Below are 14686 nucleotides of genomic sequence, written 5' to 3'. Positions count from 1 at the left end.
GGAACAATCCTAAAAGGGCCCAAGTGATAGGCATAAATGGTGATTGGTTTAATCAAGGCTTAATTGTGAAGAGGATTTGATGTATCCCGTATTACATCAAGGTTTGTCCTTAGCACATTAGGTTTAAGTACAAGGAGTGTCTAATCTATATCAAGAGAGGGACTTTCTCTCATCCCATTCTAGTGCATCTCAATAGAAAATTAATGTTGATGTATTGTGTATACGTCATGATTCCATCTTTTTCTTAGTCTTTTGCATTGGTCAAGATGAAAGTAACTACTAGGGTCATGTGCACATTGATCAATTGGGTAGAGGATTCATTGTATCCCATAATATATTGAGGATACACCCTCCATCCCAAAGGTCATATAGGATAAAGAGAGAATTTCCAAATAGTGAACCTCCCTAGTCTAATGGATTCCAACTTTAACTACCTATAGGCCACTAGCGACAAGTTTATACTTCGAGGAAGTAGCTTCTGACCTATACCACTCAGTGACCTTAGTGATATTGTTAACTATCTTCTTCACAAATCTTAGGTAGCACTTGGCATCATTCACCCTCTTTCTTTAGGTGATTGCCTACCATCCCTCCTAATACAATGGTTAGATATGGTTATCATTACATACATGGTAGACTTGTGTAATCATTACCATATCATATCCAAGGCAGCCCTTGAAAACCTTCACCTCTATCAACTAAGTTAATGACAAATAATCCCTAGAATTATCACATACATCAAAAATTGACACAATCCAATGATTGTCCATCTCTGGTCAAATATCCTAGAAGTTCACACTTAGGTCATATCTAGCCCAAGGCTTACTAGCATAATAAGTATCAATTGACTCAACCTAGAATCCATTTTGATATGGATGGTGAATGATTGTAGGTAAGTATTGTATACCCTTCTAGACATACATTGACCAAGAACATAACTAACCCACACCCTACAAACCTGAGGTCACAAATGCACCCTTTGCCAAATGACTATATGTGTACTTGCTTCCAAATGAGACTAAAGTCACAAATAGTTTTCTTCACATAGTTTCTTAAAGGATGCCTACACATAGGTTCCTATAACCAATGTTTTATTAATTACTATGTGGGTAAGTGCACCAAGATGGTGAACAAAAAGGGGGGTATAACTGGCCACTTTTTTTTTTTTTCCGAAAACAGGTAAACTTGAACTTCAAAGAGCTATTTGAAAGTCATGCACTCAAAACTAGGAGTTAAGAAAAGAATAAGAATTGTAGTACTCTGAATCAAGTTTCTAAACTACTAATTTTTTTTAAAATTACATAATATTAAGAGGGTCAAACCTTTCATGCACAAAAAACTGTTCCTGATTTTTTCAAAAAAATATAACATAGTTGTTTTCGTGCGCTGCACAAAATATATAGTTAGATTTAATATTTTGCAAAACCCTTTGGTAGGATGATACGTAATAGTGAGATCTAGAATTTGTGTATTTTTTTGTAATTCTCCATTGAGTATTTTTTTTTAAAATTATTTTTGGAAGTGACCGCATCCTAAAAATTTGGTACCTGTTCATGCGCTGGGCATAACTTGCATCAAAATAATAAAAAGTGCAATTTTTTTTTTTTAAGTGTATATAATCTAGTGTAGAACAATAATATGTAAATTATTTTGAATTTGGTCAAGTATATCAAAAGTTATTAAAAAAATGGTAGACATATGTTTGTGAGGACTATCAAGGCACTGATAAAGAAAATTAAACTTTACTATGCTAATGTTGTCCAAAAGTAGAAAAAATTATATGGTCAGAAAACTAAGATGTGTGAGATTATGGTGGTAATTTTAGAGATACCCACTTAATCATTTGTAAACCTGGTGACGATGAAGTCAAGAAATCATGTTGGAGGATGAAAAAAACGTGTAAAGGGCCAAAAAATGGGGGAAAATGGGCTTGCAAGCCTTAGGGTCATTTTCCAACCCTCTTACCAAGCCAAAACCCACACGGGTTTTGAAAAACAAAAAGTACTATTCGTAGTTTTAAATAACCCATACGGGTTGTGGGTTATTTAGAACTAAAAATATTTTTTCTTGTTTCACAAAACCTATATGGGTTATGAAGAACTAAAAACATTTTTTTTTGTTTCCCAAAACCCGTACGGGTTATGAAGACATAATAATGTATGTTTGTAAACTTAGTATATACTACACATGTTTTAGACATACCTAGATAATATGTGTTTATGTATGTATATATGCATATCTATAGTTATATATACATATATTGATATAGATATATGTTTGTATATATGCATGTATCTCTTCTTTTCCTCTCTCTCTCATATTCCTTCCCCTATCATTTTCTTTGTCTATTTTGAGCCCTAATTATCTTCCTTGAGTTCTATCTCATCTCTCTCCCCCTCACACTTCTCTCTTTTTCGATTCTCTCACCCTTTTCTCCTTCTTGTTCTCTCTCTACCTCATGTCTCTCACCCTCTCCTCCTCCTACTCTCTCTTCCTCTCTCTCTCTCTCTCATTATCCTATCCTATTCTCACCCTCTCCCCCTTCTCTCTCTTTCTCTCCCTCTCCCCCCTCTCCCCCCCTCTCATTATCTTATCTCCCTTTCTCTCCCTCTCTCTCTCTCTCCTATACTCTCTCTCTCCCCCTCTCCCTCTCTTTATCCTATTCTCCCCATCTCCGCCCTCTCTCTCCCTCTCCCTTTCTCCTAATTTATCCTCTATCTCTCCCCCCTCTCTCTCTCTCCTTCTCCTTTTCCCAATCTCCCTCTCTTCATATCCCTCTCTCTCTCTCTATGTGTGTGTGTGTGTGTGTGTGTGTCTCTCTCTCTTTCTCTCCCTCTCTCCCTCTCCTTTTCCCAATCTCCCTCTCTTCCTATCCCCTACTCTCTCTCTCTCTCTCTCTCTCTCTCTCTCTCTCTCTCTCTCTCTCTCTCTCTCTCTCTCTCTCTCTCTCCTTTTCCCAATCTCCCTCTCTTCATATCCCCTATTCTCTCTCTTACCCCCCTCTCTCTCTCTCTCCCTTTCCTTTTCCCAATCTCCCTCTCTCTCCCTCTCTCCCTCCTTTTTCCTGTTGTCACTGAGGATTGCACCCGTGATGCTATGTTAAAAAACAAGCAATCCTGTGAAACATGGAAACACCTTCAAGTCCCTGTGTTGCTCAAAGTGAAGGTGAATCTCTGGAGATCAAGTTGGCTTCTTATTTGGTGAATCTCTCGTAAATACTTGATAAGAAAAGGGATAAAAAAGGATAGAAGGCTTGTGTGTAATAAAAATCTATTCTAATGAAGGTGATGCACCAAATATCTTATCTGAGATCTACAATCTGCTTAACTCACAAAAATCTTCCAGCAAGTAACTTTGAATCTCACAACTCAATTGAACATGTAGATGCATAAATATTTTCTAGAAAGGTATGAATTTAGTGCGTGTGTGAAGGAAAACAATAGGTTTTCACAACTTCAAGCAATTAAAATCAACTAACACAAAGTAGAACCTGCAACTAAGATGTATTTTCTTGCACCACAGATTGACTGAATGAGACAAATTAGAGGATAAAAATCACAGGAAATCATCAAATCATTCATTCAACACTAGACAAGAAGTACCAAGAAGGTGATCTGCTACTATATTATTGAAAATAAAGGAGTATGTTGTTACAAAACTCAAATGCTGCTGAGCTACAATGCTTTTTGCAAAAATGTGTATGCAAAAAAGAAAGAACCAAAGGGAAAAAAGGAGGAAGAAAATATATAGAAATTCTAATGAATCCCCTCCAAAAACCCTAAAAATATTGCATGAGAAAAGCCTTGGGCGAATCTGCCCACAAAAAATGGCATAAAAACTCATGCATAATACTGTAAAATAACAATCTTTATTGCTCAAAAGGATTGCCACTAATTATGCATGAAGAGAAAATCTCTTTACTACATATGGAGTTGCCAATCCTACCTAACAAAGATTCACTGAAAAAGAAGAACCCTTTGTTTGAAAATCTGCATGTCTAAGTGCGAAAAATAGCTATCCCCATGTGAAATCTGCATGATGAAATGAACTGAGACTGTATTAAAAGAAATCCCATTGAAAATATCAAATGTATTCACTGGCAACTGCTCTTCATCCTGAAACTTCTGGTAAAAATGGTTGAAAAATATGATCTCCCTATCTCATGAGCTTTCCAATGGTATGCAACATTTGCATTTTGGACAATCGATCAATGTCTGAATTAATTTTTTCATGCAGGAATTAACTCTTTGCTTGGCGGGCTTTTCATCATGTAGACGACCAGTTCTCCCGACCTCTGAAATCAAATCCATCGGGTCAATGGTAAGTTAGTCGAGCAGCTATCTTGATCGTCCAATCATCTTTGATCTCTATCTGCACTCTGTCACGTGGTACTTTCTAATTGACTCTGGGGTCTTTGCTCCTTTATCTAAACACGGCCTCACTAACCGCTTAGAATGAAAACTTATTGCTTGTCACCAACTCCAGACAGATATCCATCGAGCAACTTCAAGCCACGATATAGCGACCACCATCAGATTCGTCAAGACCTGCTGGATTTTTACTTTTTTAGTCACTAACCATCTACCCTAACCGCCTGGATTAACCGTCAGATTTTCTCTTTAACCATCGGAATTGCTAGCGGCTTGTCGCCATGTCGCGGTGATTAATGTTTGGGCACTTTTCTATTGCGATATAGCGATAGCCATTGGATCTTTTTAGACTTGCTGGACCTTTAAAACCCCGCCTGAGTCGCTCTTTGAAAAAATGGGCCCACTTAGTCACTTGACCCTTTCCACATGCTACATTTAGATTTATCCGTGGATCCACCTGGGCTTCACTTTAATTTTTTTTTAACACTCTGAAGCGGGCCCACCTCTTTCTTATCTCTATTCGGCAAGTCTTTCGGTGAAATCGTCTCTTTGGCAAACAGTCTGCAAGACTCATCGAAAGCCAAGTTTCACAGAAACCACATCTCACCGGGTCCCATGAGGACGAGCGACGATAATGAATTTTGAACCGGTTGAACCATTGAACCACTTGAAACACTTTGAACACACTGAACCACTTTGAACCATTGAACCACTTGAACCGGATCAACCACTTTGAAGTTCAAAGTTGACTTTTAAAAAAAAAATAGAAATCCACTCATCTGTAGATCTTTTCCACGTGTCAGCTTCTGATTTGCTTGCGGATCTACTTTGAATGGGTCTCTCTTATGCCACGGTGTCACCACACGTCAACCACTAGTTCACTCATGGGTCCACCTTGTCCCGCCACTTGGACCTGCCACTGGACTTGGTCTGCCTTGGTTCTTCATCTACTCTCTATGACATGGCACATCCTCATTCGTTCTTAGCCCACCTAGATGACCATCTCAAATGCCACGTCATCAGTCACCAATTCGCAGGGAATAACTATCGAGCACCTTCATCATACGATATAGCGACATGCATTGATCTTCATCCAAAGTGCTCAAACTTTAACTCTGGCTGATCCTCTCTCTTATGTCGCACATCAACATATGTCACCTCCTGATTAGCTTCGGAGATCCACCTAGGAACCACCTGTCTACTAGGCTGCCATGCGTCCTGCTCTATCGGATCTCATTCTTTCGGTCAAACTACTCCTTCGGTGAATAGTCTACCCGTCTCATCGAACTCGCAGTTTCATCGATGCTTCTTATTTTTCGATGGAACTGCTTCTGATCTTTTCAATTTTTTTTCCTATGTCGATGGAACTGAGCCTTCGATGAAACTTTTTTTTTAAGGGATTTATCGATGCCAAAGTTTGTTCGATCTTATCCTTAGCTCATCTGATGTTGATGGAACTGAGCTTTCGATGAAACCTTTTCGGGACTCATCGCGGCCATGATCTGCTCAATAAGTCACCCATCTGTGCCATGTCACCTGCCACTGGACGGCCACCTATCCTTGGTCTTATACTCTCTGCCCTGCCATGTCATCAGTCGCCAAGTCGCATGAGATATCCAGTGATAATCTTTTCATTGCGACATAGCGACAACCGTTGATGTACCCACATCACCGTTGATCTTTTACAACTTGTTTGCTCTTTAGTCTCTTCCCACTAGCTGGTCATAAAATTAGGATGCATTGAGATGCGCGCGCATGCTGGGTCCACTGGGCGATGAGCCACCTCTTGTCAAAATCTTTCAAGATTTGACACTTTAGTTACATGTGATCTAAGCTTTAAATGCTATACACTCCATCTACACTGCCAATGTGGGATAATTATTCTTCATGCCCTGGCTTTTCCATCAAGTCATCAGGATGATATGAAATGGTTCATTCCGATGGCTGATACAACCTTTAGCGCTCTGGACCTTCATATCGGGTCTTTGGAATGACTTGGAACCTGCTATTTTGATAGCTGATATAACTTTTCGTGATGTGCTTGCTCATCGGGGTACATCTTGCTGATCAGGGTAGGTCTTGCCGATAGGGCAAAATTCAAAAGTATGACTTTTTTGGAGTAACAATTAGGCTTGATAAGCCACGCCTTTCTTGGAAAGGAGCATAAAGTCTTTGTGATCTATAGCATGCTAAGCTCAACCCTCATGGGAGCCCATTTTAACCCACATGCTTCATTGTTTTTTCCTATATCTGCACATGAAGCAAACAAGTTAGAAAAATATGTACTTCTGATTTCTTGCTCATGATTTGGGCCTTTTTTCAAAAAAAAAAAAAAAGAATGCAAGGCTTCATTAGGGCACCAAATTTTGCATGTGCAAAACTTTGGTAACATTTCCCAATCTCCCTCTCTCTCTCCCTCTCTCCCCCTCTCCCTCCCTCTCCCCCTCTCCTTTTCCCAATCTCTCTCTCTCTCCCTCTCCCTCTCTCCCACTCCTTTTCCCAATCTCCCTCTCTTCCTATCCCCTACTCTCTCTCTCTCTCTCTCTCTCTCTCTCTCTCTCTCTCTCTCTCCTTCTCCCTCTCCCCCTCTCCTTTTCCTAATCTCCCTCTCTCTCCCTGTCCATCCATCCCCCTCTCCTCATCCTACTCTCTCTCTCTCTCTCTCTCTCTCTCTCTCTCTCTCTCTCTCTCCTTTTCCCAATCTCCCTCTCCCTCTCCTTTTCCCAATCTCCCTCCCTCTCCCTCCCTCTCCCCCTCTCCTTTTCCCAATCTCTCTCTCTCTCTCTCTCTCTCTCTCTCTCTCTCTCTCTCTCTCTCTCTCTCTCTCTCTCTCTCCTTTTCCCAATCTCTCTCTCTCTCTCTCTCTCTCTCTCTCTCTCTCTCTCTCTCTCTCTCTCTCTCTCTCCCTCTCCTTTTCCTAGTTCTACATAACCCGTACGAGTTATGTAAAACTAAGGCCAAAACTTCTGGTTCTACATAACCCATAGGGTTATGAGAAATTGTGAGCATTGACATTAAAGTTTTCTATAACCCGTATGGGTTATGGGAAAATATTAATATATTTTAGTCCCAACGGCCTAAAAACAACATTGCAAGTTGTTTGAAGGCCCCACTGCTTCTGCACATGATTTTATGGGACAGTAACAGTTAGGTTTTCATATTTATTTGTCACTTTTGCTTTGGAATGATTGATTTGTCTCATATATTGGATTGTTTTTTAAGTTATTTTATCATTGTTACTTTAGATTATAACAAAATCATGATCATTTGTTGTTGTTTTTTGTCTCATTGACGGTTTTTGATGCGATAGAAAAAATCTCACCTCAAGAAAATGGAATCGAGTTGGCCAAAACCAAGAGAGGATGTTTTAAGCAGTGACAACACGACCCCATAGGTTCAAACAGATCATCCATAAGTGCCACAGTCTCCGAGTTACGCGATGTCAAAGTTTGACCATTTTTTCCACTTTGAGCGCTCAAGGGAAAACGTCGCTATGAGGTGGCTTGTAACGATCGGACGTCTTGAGGAGTGAGACAAGAGCACACCTAGCATAAAATTGGCCACCCGGATGCACTCATGCTGATGGTTCGTTCCCATGACAAGCATAATGAAAGATGCACTATTTTGCCACCTCTCACTGACGATTTTTGATGGCTTTTGATGCAACAAAAAAATCTCACCACAAGAAAATGGAATCGAGTTGCCCAAAACCGAGAGGCACTTTTTTAGGAAGCGATAAAACAACCCCATTGGTTCACATGGATCATCCATAAGTGCCATGGTCTCTGAGTTACATGATGTCAAAGTTTGACCATTTTTTCCACTTTGAGAGCTCAAGGGAAAACGTCGCTACGAGGTGGCTTGTAACGATCAGATGTCTTGGGGAGAGAGATAAGGGCACACATAGCGTAAACCGAGTGACCTGGATGCGCTCGCATTGATGGTTCATTCCCACAACAAGAAGAATGAAATATGCACTATTTTGCCACCTCTCACTGATATTTTTGACAGTTTTTGATGCGACAGAAAAAATCTCACCACAAGAAAATGGAATCGAGTTGCTCGAAACTGAGAGAAGCTTTTTTAGGTAGCGACAACACGACCCCATTGGTTCACACAGATTGTCCATAAGTGCTTCAACTCTTCTTTTTATAGGTGATTTGGATGAATAGGTGTGTCTCTTATCCTAAGGTTGACTTGTTATGGAATAAAATTTAAATGAAAACCTTACCTAAGACGGCTCATCCTTAGATAAACTCACTCCAATCTCTTCATGCACGAAGGACTCAAAGAAATTCACTCACTCAAAATACACAATATCAGCATTACTGGTATCAGTACTTGGGTATACACAATATGAGCAATAGATAGTTTAAAAGTATATGCCATATGAGTTACAAGTAATGAACAAATTGGATCACATTTCAAGACATATACACAATGAACAAATTTGATCACATTTCAATAACAAATAACTAAGTTTCAGGAATATCATGTTTCATATAAATCAATGAACAAATTGGATCGAATAGCAAGTTTCATATATATCAAAATGAACAATAATCATGTACATATCAAAAAATGGCATAGATGCCAAATCAATAATAGTTACAAAAATGTGGCATGTGCCATGTCTGTCAAAGTTGATATATACATATACAAATGTCAAATATATAAAAAAGTTGGTCCTTCAATGACCACAACTATAACTATATGTCTCTATTGGTATCTATGATTGTGGCGGATCATCAAAATCGAGCCTCTTTGAAGCAGTACATGGCTCTGCAGGTGGCTACACATGGACAATTCAAATGTCGAATCAGATATATTTTCTCAATATAACATAAAAATAACTAAATATTGAACTCTAAATTGTTTGAAGTTCAAATGTTGATTACCTCATCTCTGCCTTCTGCAATTGGGTGAGGCTAAAGATCCGTGGGATGTCCTGAAGGAGGTTGTAACTGGTAAAACAACATTGATACATGTTAATAACATATATGTCAAATAAAAAATAATAACTAAAAATGAATAGACTAAAAAACTAAAGCATATCGGAGCCTCAGATGGATGTGTTGTGGTCGTAGGAGGCAAAGTCACAGATGAATTAGTTACGACCATTTCCTATATCCATGGTAAGTGATCCAAAAGGAGTTAACTAGATGGTTTCAAATCCGTTGTGCACTTAGTGAAAAGGAGTTGGTCTAAGACAGACATACCTTTTCCCTTCGTCGTGTTGGATCCCATAATATATGTGTAGGACTTCTACTGAAATGGAATGGTAAAATAACAATAGGAAGTTTGGAAGGGGGCTGTAATAGTTTAAAGACAATCATACAAGTTAATAACCCAAAGTTGTTGACAAACTAGATAAAACAAATATTTTTAACATATGTAGAAAAACTACACACCGAAGCCTCGTATAGTTCTCTTGTAACCTCAGGTGGCCTAGTCGAATCTGATGCAGCTATTACCATTTCCTATATGAAAAATGATAACATATGATATAGACATAAAAGGATTTAGTTATTTTAAACAAGCAAGAATGCAATCCAAAGTGAATATGAAGATATCACCTCTTCCCTCTACTGAACCTCATTGACATCAGGTGCATTCATTAATTCCGTAAACCCCATATGTTTCTGTATATAGAACAAATAAATTAAGTGAATTTATCAATATCTGCATATACATTTTTAATCATAATACATTTCAACAATTGAATTTAAATTGTAGTGAATTACCTTCTTTTGTTTGGGTGTCCGAGAGGATATCTTTTTCTGCCTCAGAGTGCTAGAGGATGGCTTTCTCACATGAGATGTCCTCGAGGCAGGTGGGGTAAACTAACGGAAAAAAATTAACATAAGGGAAAAGAGCATGTATTTAATATATCACTTAAGTAAAAAATATATCAATCTAAATGGTATCGCATAGCTATCTTGGCCAAAGTCAATGGCCGAAAGCGTGATATCATCAAGTTGGGACATCTTAGCCACTGATAACCCCTACAAAATACCAAGTAATGATACATATAATTAACAAAATATATTTTGAAACCAATGTATTATTATATTTTTAACAAATTTACAAATCTTTACCTGTGGTGGCGAAACTACTCGTGACCGTGGAGTCAACTGAATAGTATTTGGTGTACTCCCACCACCTATTGCACCCTACAATGCATTTTATTTATGTCACTTTAAATTGTTCTAAAAATAAAAATTCATTTCTTTTTATAAGATTTAATCACTTAATTGATAACATGTCATAAACAAAATTAAATGCAACTGTGTTTGATAGAGAGGGTACAACATATTGAGCAGTTCATCGGTGAGGGCCACATCCTCTACAATGGAAGCATGGGATCTACTCCTGCAACATGTACATGAATGAGATGTCAAACCATCCTCATCCGCGTCAGTGTCTACACCAAAACATACACCCTGGAAGGTGGGGCACATATGCTAAATGGGCTGGCTCGTGCCAAATGATGCATGAGGTGCTGCTGATGAAGGAGGTGTCACTGAGGAAGGAGGTGTTGCTGATGAAGGAGGTGTTGCTGATGAAGGAGGTGTTGCAGGTGCTGGTACATCCTCTACTCTGACCAGCTGTGTGCCATGCTGAACAATGACATCAGTCAATGATGCAGCTGCCTGAAGAGTCTGTAATTCCATAGACTCCTTCAAGGATATAGGGACAATGACATGAACCATGGCTTTAGGAGTTGTACGCCTCCTATGTTGTGGGTCTACCACCCTATGGGCCCTAGGTCTATCTTGCGTAGAGCCTCTCCCTCTGCCCTGAAATTGTTGGATGTCAAAGTAATTCGGCTTCTCACCGAGGATAAACTCACAATACAACTTTCTAAAAAAATATAGAGGCACCTCCCAATTATTACAAGGTGGTTCGCCAAAGACCATATACCACCTATCCCAAAAAGATTCTTTCAACCTAGCATGAACACACCAATGAATAGGAAACCGAGTTGTATTTAGTTCTAGGTTGTTACTGGTAACAGGATCGGTGAAAAGAGCACATATGTCAGCTTTACCTATGCCCTTTTTCTGCACTTGATCATATGACAACCCATTCGCATAAAATGTTCAACATCTATCCCTCAATGAACCCCATTTCATAACCTCCCTAGATACCTCATTTGCACTATTAGACATTGTTTCTAGTGTTCTAGCGAGGGTTGAGTGGTGCTCAAGCCTAGAGGTCCTCAGCCTATTCACCAATATAGAAATTTGGGCACTATTTTGTGTAAGACGATTGATGAGATCCTCTTGTGTAGCATCTACATGATCTAATGGAGGATGTGGAGGGTTTCGAGGTGGTGGTGGTTGTTGAGGAGTAGCATTTTCAGGATTTTGAGGGTTTTCTTGTTGCTCTTATGCAGGAGGAGGTCTTTGTTGTCTATTTCATTTTTGGGGATTGCTTGAAGAATCTGAAATCAAATTACTAAAAACAAAACTTAAATCAATTTAAAAACCCTATTTTAATTAAAATGCAAACAAAAACAATCAAAGAAATTAAATCTTACCTGTTCGACGGGGTGCCATTATTTAAAATTGCTCTCGATGTTGGGAAAACCCAAATAGTCGCAAACCCGCGCGGGTTCTATGTTTTTTTTGCTTCTCCTTGCTGTTGTTCCATGGGTTTGGGCATTGAAAATGGCCAAAACCCATGGCCTACACAACAGAAATATGTTTCTCAAAACCTATACGGGTTTTGAGAAACTTTAAATTTTTTATTAAAAAAAAATGTTCCTCAAAACCTGTACGAACTTTTTGTTTTTTAAATTGTTTTTTCTCTAGGCTTGGTGTTACCAAGCCTAGCACTTTTTTGAATTTTTAGAACCCGCATGGGTTATAAAAAAATTGGTTTTTTTTTGGCATGTAGCCACTTTTTTGTTCACCATCTTGGTGCACTTACCCATGTCTTACTTCAATTGAATTATTTGAAATGATTCCCAATAGTTAATCGTGCATAATGACAAGCACAAAATTTTGACACCATTCCCAATTTAGCAAGCCTAAATTATAACACTTCCATCTAAGGGCATGGGGATCTCTAATTAGACCTTACCACTAGTATTGATCCTAATTCACAAGTGAACCCTTTGCCAAAGGACTATATGTGTACTTGCTTCCAAATGAGACTGAAGTCACAAATAGTTTTCTTCACAAAGTTTCTTAAAGGATGCCTACACATAGGTTCCTATAATCAATGTTTTATTAATTACTATGTCTTACTTCAACTGGATTATTTTAAATGATTCGCAATAGTTAATTGTGCATAATGACAAGCACCAAATTTGGACACCATTCCCAATTTAGCAAGCCTAAATTATAACACTTCCATCTAAGGACATTGGGATCTCTAATTAGACCTCACCACTAGTATTGATCTTAATTCAATATGAGCATCCCAAAACCCTTACAATTACATATTGAAGATATCTAAAATATTTTCTTACCTAAAGAATCAAGTTTCTTGGTGTGCTTGGTTTTCATAAGGATTAGACAACATTTCCTCCCAATGGTTACAATACAAATCATTCTTTTCCAATTTTTTGGAAAGGGAAGGTAACTATAACTGATGGATCAAATATATTTATGAAGTCGCATGCTAAAGATTTGCCAAGTGATGTTCTTAAGCAAACAAGGGAATTTTATATTGAGTTGATAATGCTATTTAAAAATGATTATTATCTAAGCATGTATGATCATTTATTCTTATGCACTTTATTTTTTTTTGCAATCATGACTCAATTTATGAGGTGAAGAACTACCAGTTAAAACACTTACCACAAAGGTTTGAGATTTTTTTTAAACTATTTTTTTTATCTCTAACAATCAAGGTTCTATGAAAACTGTTGTAGAAACACCCATCTCAACAATGCTTTAAAACTATTAGATACCACCCTACATTTTTGTGTAACAAGATCACCATTATGAGTGGTGATAAGCTACAAAATGAATAGGTTTCCTATGAGGAGGTTAAAGGCTCGATGGAATCCTTCAATATATTTATTATAGAGGAGGTATAACTCCTTTTTTGGGATGCCTAAATCATTACAATGAAACCTCTCCATTTAATTTGCCAATGCATGGAATGGCAAGGAGGTCCCAATGGGAGGGATTAGTTTTGAATTGAGTGAAGAGATCATCTCCCAAGCTGCAATAATTTCTTGCAAAGGTAAAAAATGAAAGTAGTAGAGCATGTTACACAACAAGAACATGGCTCTACTCTTCAAGGATGGTGAAGCTCCTAAGAAGCTACATGGTGGGTTCAAAAGGGAGATACTTCCTCCTCCCCTAGACAAGGTATGCTCATGATCATGAAGTAATTTACCTTAGAAGGTCATATAAACAACAACTACCATTATCATTTTATCTCTTGAATAATTTTCAAGATAAAATTTGTCTCAATTTTTCCTTATACTTGCTTTCTTCACTGGAATCCTCAATAAAAAAAGCTAAGGACATGGTTGCTAAAAACCTTGACAAAGCCTAGATTCCACTCTATCAAGGGATAATTTTCACTTATACAAATTTTGTTTATGTTTATGCCCACTGAAACCCATTAGAGTCTGTTGTAATGATTCCCTACCTACAAGTTAAGCATAGAGCCCTGCTAATGTTACGCCTCCCCCATCCCTCTCAAAATAAAAAAATTTCCCCCATTTGGTGGTCATCCCAAAATCTTCTCTAAATGTTGCCATATAACCAAGCTCTTCTTTGAGTCTACTCAAAATCAAATACCCTAGGACCCTTAGTTTTTCACCTTAGAAGGATGTCGTTGTGCCCATCTTTGCGTCCTTTTAAAAATAGTCCTTTGATGACAAATTACAAGAAAGATGCTTGCAAATTGGGAGGCTCAAAAAACCCAAAGCTAAGGAGGCCATAAAAACAATTAAAATAGTCTTTTGATTACATATTACAAGAAAGACACTTGCAAAAAGAGTTATGTTGGGAATCTTAAAAAAACCCAAATCTAAGAAGACCATAAAAAGATTTAAAATAGTCCTTTTATGACTCATATTATGAGAAAGACACCTACAAAGAGTTATGTTGGGAATCTCAAAAAACCCAAAGCTAAGAAGGCCATAAAAAGATTTGTTTAGTTTATCGATGAGGAAGACACGTCTATCAGGGGGGGAGGGTTTATCCCCAAGGAGAATTTGGAAGTCGAGGAAGTTAGTTTGGTATGGAAGTTAGTTTGGGGGTAGTTATGTTGAGAATAAGGAGATCCAACTATTATGGGGGTAGTTAGGGAAGGTGGCTATTACTCAAATTATTGGTATGGAAGTT

Source organism: Cryptomeria japonica, chromosome 8 (genome assembly GCF_030272615.1).
Source record: "Cryptomeria japonica chromosome 8, Sugi_1.0, whole genome shotgun sequence".
NCBI lineage: Eukaryota > Viridiplantae > Streptophyta > Pinopsida > Cupressales > Cupressaceae > Cryptomeria > Cryptomeria japonica.
This window is presented reverse-complemented; position numbering follows the sequence as displayed.